We start from the raw sequence: 15,764 nt of genomic DNA on the forward strand, positions 1-15,764 counted from the left end.
TCGGGGGTGGCAGATTAGGGGTGTTTAGACTCTGGGTTTATTTTAGGGTGTTAGGTATAAACGTAACTTGTTTTCTACCATAGAAATCAATGGGGTATATTTCATTCTCTTGCAGCATCGAACATAAGCTTTCGGTGCTTTCAGACTCCCATTGATTTCTATGGCATCCGCGGCCTCAAGGGTGGCGGATTGAAAACCAGGTACGCTGTGTCGAAAAAGATGCAAGCGTACCTGTTAACTATTTGATAAATGGGAAAAAGTGTCAAATAGAGCCAAATGTGTATTCGTAACATCTGTAATGACGTAAGCATCGATCTGCGTGGGATTGAGATCTCGGGATTGTATATTACGTCACAAATTTCAACATTTGCCGGTCTTGAGGCTTTGATAACTAGGTTGGATCAATCTCGCAACAATTACGATGCGGAATTCTGGGTGTATTTGCGGTTGACAGCTTAATAAATAGGCCTCTGAGTGTCAATCTGAGAAATGAATGGCTCTGTCCCTCTAACGCATGTTTTTTAGCGTTGAGTTCCATACCTCACCCAAATAAAAGCGGTGTTTTGACCTGCTTGTGCACAATTTCCCCATAGACATCAATGGGGAGAGTCGGCTAAAAAAAAGCCTAACACCTGCGATCGCGGAAACAAATGCTCCGTAACACAGCCTCATTGATGTCTATGGGGAAAGAAAAAGTTACGTTTAAACCTAATACCCTAACTTAAAAACCAAGTCTAAACACCACTAATCTGTTGCTCTATGAAGTAGCTGGGTCTACAAAGGAAGTTGCCCCATCTCTTCTGTGTATGATAGCAACCTAAGGTGCTTCAGTCAGAATTGTTGTGGCTATGAAAGTTTACACAGGTAAGTATAAAACCTCAATCTTTCATGATTCAGATAGTGCATACCATTTTAACTCCTCAGTGACCAGATCATTTTGTAATTTTCTTACTGTTAAGGACCACGGCTGTTTTTACATTTCTGCTGTGTTTGTGTTTAACTGTAATTTTCCTCTTACTCATTTACTGTACCCACACATATTATATACCGTTTTTCTCATTAAATGGACTTTCTAAAGATACCATTATTTTCATCATCCTATATAATAAAAGGCCAAGTGTGTTTGTCCGAAGCTGTCATGCGCAGTAGAGACAGCACGAGGACAAACACACCTGGCCTTTGAGTCCCTAACTGAAGATCTGCGCTGCGGCAGAAGTGGGCGTGACCGGGGCGTGGTCGGTCGTTAAGGGGCGTGGTCGGCGTGAAAGGGGATGTGGTCGGGCGTGAAGGGGCGTGGCCAGGCGCGGTCATGCGATAGAGAGAGGGGAGAGAGATAGAGAGGGGGGAGAGAGAGAGGGGGAGAGAGACAGCAAAAGACAGGGGGGGGGGAGAGACAGCAAAAGAGAGGGGTAGAGAGACAGCAAAAGAGAGAAGGTGAGAAAGACAGCAAAAGAGAGGGGGGAGAGAGACAGCAAAAGAGAGGGGGGGGAGAGACAGCAAAAGAGAGGGGGGAGAGAGACAGCAAAAGAGAGGGGGAAAGAGACAGCAAAAGAGAGAGGGGGAGAGAGACAGCAAAAGAGAGAGGTGGAGAGAGACAGCAAAAGAGAAGGGGGATAGAGACAGCAAAAGAGAGAGGGGGAGAGAGACAGCACACAACTTGTTTTTTACTGTGCACTGGTGCTTCTGCAGTAACAAGACCTGAGAAGCTGATTAGTGCACCAACCCACCAAACAACAGTTGAGCCAATGGCTCAGCTATCTCCTATGCAATAAGCAAGCTTCCGTCTGTGTCTGCATAATCAGCTAGATTTCGAGTTTTGAGCGCTATAGGGAAATTAATGACCACCACAAAAGCGGTGGTATTTAACCTCCCTACAGCGCTGCTATTACATGTTTTGTAGCGGTTTGGTTGCATTGAGTTCCATACCTCACCCAAATAAAAGCGGTGTTTTGACCTGCTTGTGCACAATTTCCCCATAGACATCAATGGGGAGAGTCGGCTAAAAAAAAGCATAACACCTGCGATCGCGGAAACAAATGCTCCGTAACACAGCCCCATTGATGTCTATGGGGAAAGAAAAAGTTACGTTTAAACCTAATACCCTAACTTAAAAACCAAGTCTAAACACCACTAATCTGCTGCTCCTAACATTGCCGCCACCTACATAATGTTATTAACCCCTAATCTGCTGCCCCTATCATTGCCGCAACCTATATAATGTTATTAACTCCTAATCTGCTGCCCCTAACATCGCTGCCACCTAAATAAAACTATTAACCCCTAATCTGCCACTCCCGATATCGCCACCACCTACATTACAGTTATTAACCCCTAATCTGCCACCCCCAATGTTGCTGCCACTATACTAAAGGTATTAACCCCTAAACCTCTGGCCTCCCACATCACTAACACTAAATAAATATATTAACCCCTAAACCTAACCCTAACGTAACCCTAACCCTAAGCATAACCCTAACCCTAACGTAACCCTAAGCCTAAATCTAACCCTAACCCCCTCTAACTTAAATATAATTATAATAAATCTAAATAAAACTTACAATTATTACCTAAATAATTCCTATTTAAATCTAAATACTTACCTTTAAAATAAAACCTAAGCTAGCTACAATATAACTAATAGTTATATTGTAGCTAGCTTAAGTTTAATTTTTATTTCACAGATAAGTTTGTATTTATTTTAACTAGGTAGACTAGTTAGTAAATCGTTATTAACTATTTACTAACTACCTAGTTAAAATAAATACACGTTTACCTGTAAAATAAAACCTAACCTGCCTTACACTAAAACCTAACATGAAAATAAAATAAAATAAATTACATTAATAAAATACAATTATCTAAATTACAAAAAAATAAACACTAAATTACACAAAATAAAAAATGAAATTATCAAAAATAAAAAAGAACCCTAGCCAACACTAAACTGCCAATGGCCCTTAAAAGGGCCTTTGCGGGGCATTGCCCCAAAGAAATCAGCTCTTTTACCTGTAAAAAAAAATACAAACACCCCCAACCAAACCCCCCCAAGAAAAAACTATCTAAATAAACCTAAGCTAACCATTGCCCTGAAAAGGGCATCTGGATGGGCATTGCCCTTAAAAGGGCATTTATCTCTTTTGCCATGCCCTGAAAGGGCAATCAGCTCTTTTACGAAGTGCCCAAACCCTAAGCTAAAATAAAACCCACCCATAATACCCTTAAAAAATCCTAACACTAACCCCCAAAGATCCACTTACAGTTTTCGAAGTCCGGACATCCATCCTCATCTAGCCGGCGAAGTCCTCATCGAAGCAGGCAGAAGTCTTCATCAAAGCGGGCAGAAGTCCTCATCCAAGCGGCCAGAAGTCTTCATCCAGATGGCATCTTCTATCTTCATCCATCTGACGCGGAGCGGGTCCATCTTCAAGACATCCGGCTCGGAGCATACTTTATTTCTTTATTTTTATTTGGGGGGGCTTTTTTATTTTGCTAGGGCTATTAGAATAGGAGTAATTTGTTTTTATTTTTGATAATTTAGTTTTTTTTAGCAATTTAGTGTTTATTTTTTTTGTAATTTAGATAATTGTATTTTATTAATTTAATTTATTTTATTGTAATGTTAGGTTTTAGTGTAAGGCAGGTTAGGTTTTATTTTATAGGTAACTTTGTATTTTTTTTAACTTGGTAGTTAGTAAATAGTTAATAACTTTTTACTAACTAGTCTACCTAGTTAAAATAAATACAAACTTACCTGTGAAATAAAAATAAAACCTAAGCTAGCTACAATGTAACTATATTGTAGCTAGCTTAGGTTTTATTTTGCAGGTATGTATTTAGTTTTAAATAGGTTATTTAGGTAATAATTGTAAGTTTTATTTAGATTCATTTTAATTATATTTGTTAGGTGGTGTTAGGGTTAGGGTTACGTTAGGGTTAGAATTAGGCTTAGGGTTACATTAGGGTTAGGGTTAGGTTTAGGGGTTAATATATTTATGTAGTTATGTGGGAGGGTGGCAGTTTAGGGGTTAATAGGTTAATAGGTTAATAGGTTTATTATAGCGGCGGTGTGGGCGGACGGCAGATTAGGGGTTAATAATATTTAAATAGTGTTTGCGATGCAGGAGGGCGGCGGTTTAGGGGTTAATAAGTTTATTATAGTGGTGACAATGTCGGGGAGCGGCGGAATAGGGGTTAATAAGTTTATTATAGGGGTGACAATGTCGGGGAGCGGCAGATTAGAGGTTAATTAATTTATTATAGTGTCTGCGATGCAGGAGGGCCTCGGTTTAGGGGTTAATAGAAAGTTTATGGGTGTTAGTGTATTTTTTAACACTTTAGTTATGAGTTTTATGTTACAGCTTTGTAACGTAAAACTCACAACTACTGACTTTAGATGGCGGTACGAATCTTGTGGTTATAGAGTTTACTGCTCACTTTTTTGCCTCCCAGGCAAACTCGTAATACCAGCGCTATGGGAGTCCCATTGAAAAAGGACTTTTTTTAAAGTGCGGTACTAACGTTGCGTGACGGCCAAAAAGGTGTGCGGTACATCTATACCTAAAAGACTTGTAATAGCGGTGTTAGGGAAAAAGCATCGTTGTGAAGCATAACAATGTTTTTTTACTCATAACACAAAACTCGTAATCTAGCTGACTGTAAGCTAAGTGAGCTTTGTTTTGTTTTGTTTTTGCACTAAGAGCAAACATTAAGCTATTACTGCTGCTCTAAAAATAGAAAAGAAATATATAATCTTACTGCACAAGTCTGCAAACTGCCTACATTTAATATTTGGCAACAACTTTAAAAGCCCCCCCCCCCCCCATGTCATACCGCTCTCAAACTGCTCCTTTGAAGGAATAGCCCTTGCTGTGATAGACAGCTGCTTTGCCACTAACCATGGCCTCTTTTTATCTTGTGATCACATAACAACTGAAACCAGAAAACTGTCAGGCAGGATTAATAAATTGACCAGCAAACAGAGCAATAGTTAAATTTCCTTATCAAATTTATAACCACACTGCTGTACATAGTCAGTTTTTACAGCCCTCAAAGGAGGGCAGAACCTCATTATCTGAGTTACCTCCTTTTGTATTTCCAGTGATAGCTTCTGTCCCACAGATAATTTGTGGCTAAGAGCTGCCAGTTTCAGATATCAGGGACTACAGTAGATTGTGTTACTCTATAGAGTAGCTGGGTCCTATGCTACGCTATGAGGTAGCTGGGCCCTGTCCTACTCTATGGAGCAGCTAGGTCCTGTGCTACTCTATATATCAGCTGGGTTTTGTGTTGCTCTATGAAGTAGCTGGGTCTACAAAGGAAGTTGCCCCATCTCTTCTGTGTATGATAGCAACCTAAGGTGCTTCAGTCAGAATTGTTGTGGCTATGAAAGTTTACACAGGTAAGTTAAAGGGACACAAAACCTCAATTTTCTTTCATGATTCAGATAGTGCATACCATTTTAACTCCTCAGTGACCAGATCATTTTGTAATTTTCTTACTGTTAAGGACCATGGCTGTTTTTACATTTCTGCTGTGTTTGTGTTTAACTGTAATTTTCCTCTTACTCATTTACTGTACCCACATATATTATATACCGTTTTTCTCATTAAATGGACTTTCTAATGATACCATTATTTTCATCATCCTATATAATAAAAGGCCAAGTGTGTTTGTCCGAAGCTGTCATGCGCAGTAGAGACAGCACGAGGACAAACACACCTGGCCTTTGAGTCCCTAACTGAAGATCTGCGCTGCGGCAGAAGTGGGCGTGGCTGGGGCGTGTTCGGCTGTTAAGGGGCATGGTCGACGTGAAAGGGGATGTGGTCGGGCGTGAAGGGGCGTGGCCGGGCGCGGTCATGCGATAGAGAGAGGGGAGAGAGATAGAGAGTGGGGGAGAGAGAGGGGGAGAGAGACAGCAAAACACAGGGGGGGAAAGACAGCAAAAGAGAGGGGTAGAGAGACAGCAAAAGAGAGAAGGGGAGAAAGACAGCAAAAGAGAGGGGGGAGAGAGAGAGCAAAAGAGAGGGGGGAGAGAGACAGCAAAAGAGAGGGGGGAGAGAGACAGCAAAAGAGAGGGGGGAGAGAGACAGCAAAAGAGAGGGGGAGAGAGACAGCAAAAGAGAGAGGGGGAGAGAGACAGCAAAAGAGAGAGGTGGAGAGAGACAGCAAAAGAGAGGGGGATAGAGACAGCAAAAGAGAGAGGGGGAGAGAGACAGCAAAAGAGAGGGGGGAGAGAGTGCAAAAGAGAGGGGGAAGAGCACAAAAGAGAGGGGGAGAGAGAGCACAAAAGAGAGGGGGGAAGAGAGAGCGCAAAAGAGGGGGGAGAGAGAGAGCGCAAAAGAGAGGGGGAAGAGCGCAAAAGCAGACATCCCAACCTGCAAAAACTCATTTCAGGGAGTTGGCTTCACCCGCCACTGCGCCCCCCCCCCCCAAGGTATATACAGACATATCATTAAAGTAGCTTCCCACTAAAGTCAAATTAAAAAAAAAAGTAGCTTTATTGCACAACCACATACAACAAACCTATTTTCCAGTGATCATACAATTGTTGGTGGTATTTGTGTTTTTATTTTATTAAAATTAGTGGGGGCTCTTTGGTTACTGGTGCTTTGAGGGTTCTATAACGTCCCAGCAACTAAAGGCATTCCTTAAAGAAACACTTGGATCATGGTACTTGGAGTTTCAGGGAGATTGCATTCCATTTGCTGGCATCAGGGAGCCGTTATTACAATCAGGGAGACTCCCTGAACTTCAGGGAGAGTTGGGATGTCTGCAAAAGAGAGGTGGGAGAGAGCGCAAAAGAGAGGGGGGGAGAGAGACAGCAAAAGAGAGAGGGGGAGAGAGACAGCAAAAGAGAGGGGGGAGAGACAGCAAAAAGAGGGGGAGAGAGACAGCAAAAGAGAGGGGGGATAGAGACAGCAAAAGAGAGAGGGGGAGAGAGACAGCAAAAGAGAGGGGGAGAGAGCACAAAAGAGAGGGGGGAGAGAGAGCAAAAGAGGGGGGAGAGAGAGCGCAAAAGAGAGGGGGGGAGATCGCAAAAGAGAGGGGGGAAGAGCACAAAAGAGAGGGGGGAGAGAAAGCGCAAAAGAGAGGGTGAAGAGAGCGCAAAAGAGAGGGGTGGAGAGAGAGCGAAAAAGAGAGGGGGAGAGAGAGCGCAAAAGAGAGGGGGTGAGAGAGCGCAAAAGAGACGGGGAGAGAGAGCACAAAAGAGAGAGGGAGAGATAGAGGGTGAAAGAAAGGGTGGGAGAGAGAGTGCGAAAGAGAGGGGAGCAAGAGCACAAAAGAGAGGGGGAGAGAGCGCAAATGAGAGGGGAGAGAGGGGGGGAGAGAGCGCAAAAGAGATGGGGGAGAGAGAGCGCAAAAGAGAGGGGGAGAGAGAGAGCGCAAAAGAGAGGGGGAGAGAGAGAGTGCAAAAGAGAGGGGGAGAGAGACAGCAAAAGAGAGGGGGGGAGAGAGACAGCAAAAGAGAGGGGGGAGAGAGACAGCAAAAGAGAGAGGGGGAGAGAGACAGCAAAAGAGAGGGGGGAGAGAGAGCAAAAGAGAGAGGTGGAGAGAGACAGCAAAAGAGAGGGGGGATAGAGACAGCAAAAGAGAGAGGGGGAGAGAGACAGCAAAAGAGAGGGGGGAGAGAGTGCAAAAGAGAGGGGGGAAGAGGCCAAAAGAGAGGGGGGAGAGAGAGAGCGCAAAAGAGAGGGGGAGAGAGAACGCAAAAGAGAGGGGGGAAGAGAGACAGCAAAAGAGAGGGGGAGAGAGAGCGCAAAAGAGAGGGGTGGAGAGAGAGCGCAAAAGAGAGGGGGAGAGAGAGCGCAAAAGAGAGGGGGAGAGAGAGCGCAAAAGAAAGGGTGAGAGAGAGCGCAAAAGAGAGGGGAGAGAGAGCACAAAAGAGAGGGGGGAAGAGAGACAGCAAAAGAGAGGGGAGAGAGAGAGGGGGAGAGAGCACAAAAGAGATGGGGGAGAGAGAGAGCGCAAAATAGATGGGGGAGAGAGAGAGCTCAAAAGAGAGGGGGAGAGAGAGAGCGCAAAAGAGAGGGGGAGAGAGCGCAAAAGAGAGGGGGAGAGAGAGAGCGCAAAAGAGAGGGGGAGAGAGAGAGCACAAAAGAGAGGGAGAGAGAGAGAAAAAGAGAGGGGGAGAGAGCGCAAAAGAGAGGGGGAGAGAGAGAGCGCAAAAGAAAGGGGGGAGAGAGAGAGCGCAAAAGAGAGGGGGGAGAGAGAGAGAGAGCGCAAAAGAGAGGGGGGGAGAGAGAGCTCAAAAGAGATGGGGAGAGAGCTCCAAAGAGAGGGGGGAGAGAGCGCAAAAGAGAGAGGGAGAGAGAGAGAGCGCAAAAGAGAGGGGGGAGAGAGAGAGCAAAAGAGAGGGGGAGGGAGAGAGCGCAAGAGGTGGGACCGCTGTGCTGCAAAAAATGGCCCGTGTGAACGGGCTTTAGGACTAGTCATATAACTTACTATAAAAAAATATATAAAATATGATGAAACAATTGAAAAAAAAAAACCCACTTTTTCTAACTTTGACCCCCAAAATCTGTTACACATACAGTATACAACCACCAAAAAGCACCCATGCAAAACAGTTTCTAAATTTTGTCCTGAGTTTAGAAATACCCAATGTTTACATGTTCTTTGTTTTTTTTGCAAGTTATAGGGCAATAAGTACAAGTAGCACTTTGCTATTTCCAACCATTTTTTTTCCTCAAAATTAAGATAGTTACATTGTAACACTGATTTCTGTCAGGAATCCCTGGATAGCCCTTCACATGTATATATTTTTTTTAATAGACAACCCAAAGTATTAATCTAGGCCCATTTTGGTATATTTCATGCCACCATTTCACCGCCAAATGTGATCAAATAAAAACATTGTTAACTTTTTTCACAAACTTTAAGTTTCTCACTGGAATTATTTACAAACAGCCTGTGCAATTATGGCACAATTTGTTGTAAATGCTTCTCTGGAATCCCTTTTGTTCAGAAATAGCAGACATATATGGCTTTGGCATTACTTTTTGGTAATTATAAGGCCGCAAAATGCCGCTGCACACCACTCTTGTATTATGCCCAGCAGTGAAGGGGTTAATTATGTTACTTGTAGGGTTAATTTAAGCTTTAGTGTAGAAATCAGCCTCCCACCTGACACATCCTAACCCCTGATCCCTCCCTGACCCCTCTCAAACAGCTCTCTTCCCTCCCCGACCCCACAATTGTCACCCCCATCTTAAGTACTGGCAGAAAGTCTGCCAGTACTAAAATAAAAGGCTTTTTTATATATATAATTTTATATATATATATTCTGCAGTGTAGGATCCCCCCTTAGCCCGCAACCTCCCTGATCCCCCCCCAAACAGCTCTCTAACACTCCCCCTCTACCTATTTGCCGCCATCTTGGGTACTGGTAGCAGTCTGCCAGTACCCAGTTTGCTAAAAAATAAGGCTTTTTTTATATAAAATTCTTTTTTTTTTAAAAAACATTTTCTGTAGTGTAGCTGCCCCCCCTCAATACCCTACACCCTTCCCAGATCCCTTTCCCATCCACACCCGCCCCCTCAAGCTCACTCCCGCCCCCTCATGCATGCTCCCAGACCTCTCATGAGCGCTCACTGGACCTTCCCCGACCACCCGCCTCTCTGCTATTTCTCCCACACCACCAACGATCGGCACCATTGCTGGCCGATGCAGAGAGGACCACAGAGTGGCCCTCTCTGCATCGGTTGCTTAGCAAAGGGTATTGCACGGTTGCTTAGCAAAGGGTATTAGACGAAGCCCCAATATTGAGGCATCGCTGCAATACCCTGAATACCCACGATCGCTTCCAGCTCTTGAAACCCCTGAGGACGTACCAGGCACGTCCTTGGTCATTAACGACCATCTTTTGTAGTACGTACCTGGTACGTCCTCGGTTGTTAAACATACAACAAACCTATTTTCCAGTGATCATACAATTGTTGGTGGTATTTGTGTTTTTATTTTATTAAAATTAGTGGGGGCTCTTTGGTTACTGGTGCTTTGAGGGTTCTATAACGTCCCAGCAACTAAAGGCATTCCTTAAAGAAACACTTGGATCATGGTACTTGGAGTTTCAGGGAGATTGCATTCCATTTGCTGGCATCAGGGAGCCGCTATTACAATCAGGGAGACTCCCTTAACTTCAGGGAGAGTTGGGATGTCTGCAAAAGAGAGGTGGGAGAGAGCGCAAAAGAGAGGGGGGGAGAGAGACAGCAAAAGAGAGAGGGGGAGAGAGACAGCAAAAGAGAGGGGGGAGAGACAGCAAAAAGAGGGGGGAGAGAGACAGCAAAAGAGAGGGGGGAGAGAGAGCGCAAAAGAGAGGGGGGAGAGAGAATGCAAAAGAGAGGGGGGAAGAGAGACAGCAAAAGAGAGGGGAGACAGAGCACAAAAGAGAGGGGGAGAGAGAGCGCAAAAGAGAGGGGAGAGAGAGAGGGGGGAGAGAGCACAAAAGAGATGGGGGAGAGAGAGAGCGCAAAATAGATGGGGGAGAGAGCTCAAAAGAGAGGGGGAGAGAGAGAGCGCAAAAGAGAGTGGGAGAGAGAGAACGCAAAAGAGAGGGGGAGAGAGAGAGCGCAAAAGAGAGGGGGAGAGAGAGAGCACAAAAGAGAGGGGGAGAGAGAGCAAAAGAGAGGGGGAGAGAGAGAGCGCAAAAGAGAGGGGGAGAGAGAGAGCAAAAGAGAGGGGGAGAGAGAGAGCGCAAAAGAGAGGGGAGAGAGAGAGAGAGCGCAAAAGAGAGGGGGGAGAGAGAGAGCTCAAAAGAGATGAGGAGAGAGCTCAAAAGAGAGGGGGAGAGAGCGCAAAAGAGAGAGGGAGAGAGAGAGAGAGCACAAAAGAGAGGGGGGAGAGAGAGAGCTCAAAAGAGAGGGGGGAGAGAAAAAGCTCAAAAGAGAGGGGGAGAGAGAGAGCAAAAGAGAGGGGGAGGGAGAGAGCGCAAGAGGTGGGACCGCTGTGCTGCAAAAAATGGCCCGTGTGAACGGGCTTTAGGACTAGTCATATAACTTACTATAAAAAAATATATAAAATATGATGAAACAATTGAAAAAAAAAACACTTTTTCTAACTTTGACCCCCAAAATCTGTTACACATACAGTATACAACCACCAAAAAGCACCCATGCAAAACAGTTTCTAAATTTTGTCCTGAGTTTAGAAATACCCAATGTTTACATGTTCTTTGGTTTTTTTTGCAAGTTATAGGGCAATAAGTACAAATAGCACTTTGCTATTTCCAACCATTTTTTTTTCCTCAAAATTAGAGATAGTTACATTGTAACACTGATATCTGTCAGGAATCCCTGGATAGTCCTTCACATGTATATATTTTTTTTAATAGACAACCCAAAGTATTAATCTAGGCCCATTTTGGTATATTTCATGCCACCATTTCACCGCCAAATGCGATCAAATAAAAACATTGTTAACTTTTTTCACAAACTTTAGGTTTCTCACTGGAATTATTTACAAACAGCTTGTGCAATTATGGCACAATTTGTTGTAAATGCTTCTCTGGAATCCCTTTTGTTCAGAAATAGCAGACATATATGGCTTTGGCATTACTTTTTGGTAATTATAAGGCCGCAAAATGCTGCAGCACACCACACTCGTATTATGCCCAGCAGTGAAGGGGTTAATTAGGTTACTTGTAGGGTTAATTTTAGCTTTAGTGTAGAAATCAGCCTCCCACCTGACACATCCTAACCCCTGATCCCTCCCTGACCCCTCTCAAACAGCTCTCTTCCCTCCCCGACCCCACAATTGTCACCCCCATCTTAAGTACTGGCAGAAAGTCTGCCAGTACTAAAATAAAAGGCTTTTTTATATATATAATTTTATATATATATATATATATATATATATATATTCTGCAGTGTAGGATCCCCCCTTAGCCCGCAACCTCCCTGATCCCCCCCAAACAGCTCTCTAACCCTCCCCCTCTACCTATTTGCCGCCATCTTGGGTACTGGCAGCAGTCTGCCAGTACCCAGTTTGCTAAAAAATAAGGCTTTTTTTATATAAAATTCTTTTTTTTAAAAAAAAACATTTTCTGTAGTGTAGCTGCCCCCCCTCAATACCCTACACCCTTCCCAGATCCCTTCCCATCCACACCCGCCCCCTCAAGCTCACTCCCGCCCCCTCATGCACGCTCCCAGACCTCTCATGAGCGCTCACTGGACCTTCCCCGCCTCCTCCAGCGATGGGCCTACCACCCGCCTCTCTGCTATTTCTCCCACACCACCAACGATCGGCACCATCGCTGGCCGATGCAGAGAGGACCACAGAGTGGCCCTCTCTGCATCGGTTGCTTAGCAAAGGGTATTGCACGGTTGCTTAGCAAAGGGTATTAGACGAAGCCCCAATATTGAGGCATCGCTGCAATACACTGAATACCCACGATCGCTTCCAGCTCTTGAAACCCCTGAGGACGTACCAGGCACGTCCTTGGTCATTAACGACCATCTTTTGTAGTACGTACCTGGTACGTCCTCGGTTGTTAAAGGTTTAAACAACTTTACCATTTACTTCTATTATCAATTATGCTTCATTCTCTTGGCATCCTTTATTGAAGGAGCTGCAATGCACTACTGGGAGCTAGCTGAATACATTGGTTAACCAATGACAAGAGGAATGTGTGTGCATCCACCATACATCAGCTAGCTCCAAGCTTCTAAACCTACCTAGGTATCCTTATTAACAAAGAATGCCAAGAGAACAAAGCACATTAGATTTTAGAAGTAAAATGGAAAGTTGTTTTAAATTGTATCCCGTATCTGAATCATGAAAGAAAATGTTTGGGTTTCATGTGCCTTTAAATGGAAGCTGTAATTAGTTTGACCAGGATGGGAGATACTCAATGGATTGTTTTTTGTTTTTTTTTACTTTTAGTTGTCAGCAGATTACCAAAACTGCATGAACTGTTTGTCATTCAGAATTTAGCTATTTGCAATTAGTTAAAAATCATATTTTTTTTCTTATTTTTAGGCCTTGCAGCTTCTCCTCATTACCTTTCTGTAGTGTCTGTTACAATAAGTGAAGTAAGATCAACCCTCTTAATATGATTCTGCATAATGCCTGTTGCTCAAGTGGGGTCCTTGTCTAATACTATTTTAGTTGTCTTAGTCTTACACTTGAATATTGAACAGATTTTACATACATGCAAATTAAAAGCAGCAACCTTAATTGAGATAACATCTGTAAGTTGCCTAAATGGTTAATTCATGTAGTGAGCAGACCAGCTTTGTTTTATAAAACAGCTTAAAAAATGTTGCTGGTCTCTCAATGCAAAAGGACAGACCATGCCAGTCATCTGCATGTATAATTATATTTACATTTTGTTTACATCCTAGTCATTGCATTATACTGTATTAATAATATTATATTTACATCTGCAAATAAGGGCAGTTTATTATGTCCCTTTAGTGCCTTGTGCATGATGGTGTGGTGGTGCTGTTTTTGTGGAAAACTACAGGAAGGCTTTGATAGAGGGTCAAGAAAATCTAAAGGTATGCTATGTGTATTTAATATTGGAGATAGGAACTTAATATAATGCAGATAACTGCAGTATGATTGTATTTGATTGCATTGCCCCCTGCTATCCTCATCTGACAGTAATAAAAAGTAACATACTTTTTAATTTTAATGATTGTTTTTGTTATAGAGGTGCATAAGTCCTGCTTTTAGTATGCTGCTTACTCACATATCAACATAAATTGAGAGGGCACTCAAATATACCCTATGCCTAAAGTGCCTAGTATTTTTGTCACCTAGGAACACCCCTTCTTGATACTGTACTTGACCGATGCCCGTTGCTGACCTTGATTATACCAGACCTTGATTACTCGACACTATTCTTGAATGATACCTGTTGCTGACTTGGCTATACAAGACTTTGATTCCTGGATACTATACTTTACTGATACCTGTTGCTGACCTTAGCTATACAAGACCTTGATTCCTGGATACTATACATCACTGATACCTGTTACTGACCTTGGCTATATAAGACCTTGATTCCTGGATACTATACTGCACTGATTCCTGTTGCTGACCTTGGCTATACAAGACCTTGATTCCTGGATACTAAACTTGACTGATCACTTTTGCTGACCTTGGCTATGCAAGACCTTGATTCCTGGATACTATATTTGACTGATCAATGGTGCTGACCTTGGATATACCAGACCTTGATTTCTGTATACTATAGTTGACTGATACCAGTTTCTGACCTTTGCTATACCAGACCTTGATTCCTGTATACTACACTTGACTGATCACTGTTGCTGACCTTGGCTACACAAGACCTTGATTCCTGGATACTATACTTGACTGATACCTGTTGCTGATCTTGGCTATACAAGACATTGATTCTTGGATACTAAACTTCACTGATACCTGTTGCTGATCTTGGCTATACAAGACCTTGATTCCTGGATACTATATTTCACTGATACCTGTTGCTGATCTTGGCTAAACAAGACCTTGATTCCTGGATACTAAACTTCACTGATACCTGTTGCTGACCTTGGCTAAACAAGACCTTGATTCCTGGATACTATACTTCACTGATACCTGTTGCTGACCGTAGCTATATAAGACCTTGTATCCTGGATACTATACTGCACTGATACCTGTTGCTGACCTTGGCTATACAAGACCTTGATTCCTGGATACTATACTTCACTGATACCTGTTGCTGACTGTAGCTATATAAGACCTTGATTCCTGGGTACTATACTGCACTGATACCTGTTGCTGACCTTGGCTATACAAGACCTTGATTCCTGGATACTATACTTCACTGATACCTGTTGCTGACCTTGGCTATGCAAAACCTTGATTCCTGGATACTATATTTGACTGATCAATGGTGCTGACCTTGGATATACCAGACCTTGATATTTGTATACCATACTTGACTGATACCTGTTTCTGACCTTCGCTATTCCAGACCTTGATGCCTGTATACTATACTTGACTGATCACTGTTGCTGACCTTGGCTATACAAGAATTTGATTCCTGGATACTATACTTGACTGATACCTGTTGCTGACATTGGCTATGCAATACCTTGATTCCTGTATACTATACTTAACTGATACCTGTTTCTGATCTTGGCTATACCAGAACTTGATTCCATAATACTATACTTGACTAATGCCTGCTGCTGACCTTCCATATACCCAACCTATACTCCTGTATTACTAGACTCTTCCCCTCTTGATTGGTATTTAAGAACATTCCAGTAAAATATGCCATGCCTCCTTGCTTATTGGATATCTGTGTTTGGAGAATCCAATCTGGGCTTGAGTGTGGGCTTTCCTAATGGTTTAAAAATGAGATCCAACATACATTGAAATATTTTTATACAAATAATGCTCTGCTGTAGAATTAGTGTCATACAACAAATATAGATAATTTGATGTGTGTTCCCTTTGCTCTATTTGCTTATACTGAAATAACTTTCTCTTTTTTAGTATAGTTTGCTGAATATTTCTGTGAATGAGACACTTTTTGCTTTATTGAATACTGTGTTTTACTTTTTTCTTCAGTTGTGTTCCCTGTAGACTTAAAGGGACACTGAACCCAATTTTTTTCTTCCATGATTCAGATAGAGCATGAAATTTTAAGCAACTTTCTAATTTACTCCTATAAGCAAATTTTCTTGATTCTCTTAGTATCTTTATTTGAAATGCAAGAATGTAAGTTTAGATGCCAGCCCATTTTTGGTGAACAATCTGGATTGTTCTTGCTGATTGATGGATAAATTCAT

Source organism: Bombina bombina, chromosome 3 (assembly GCF_027579735.1).
Source record: "Bombina bombina isolate aBomBom1 chromosome 3, aBomBom1.pri, whole genome shotgun sequence".
Classification (NCBI taxonomy): domain Eukaryota; kingdom Metazoa; phylum Chordata; class Amphibia; order Anura; family Bombinatoridae; genus Bombina; species Bombina bombina.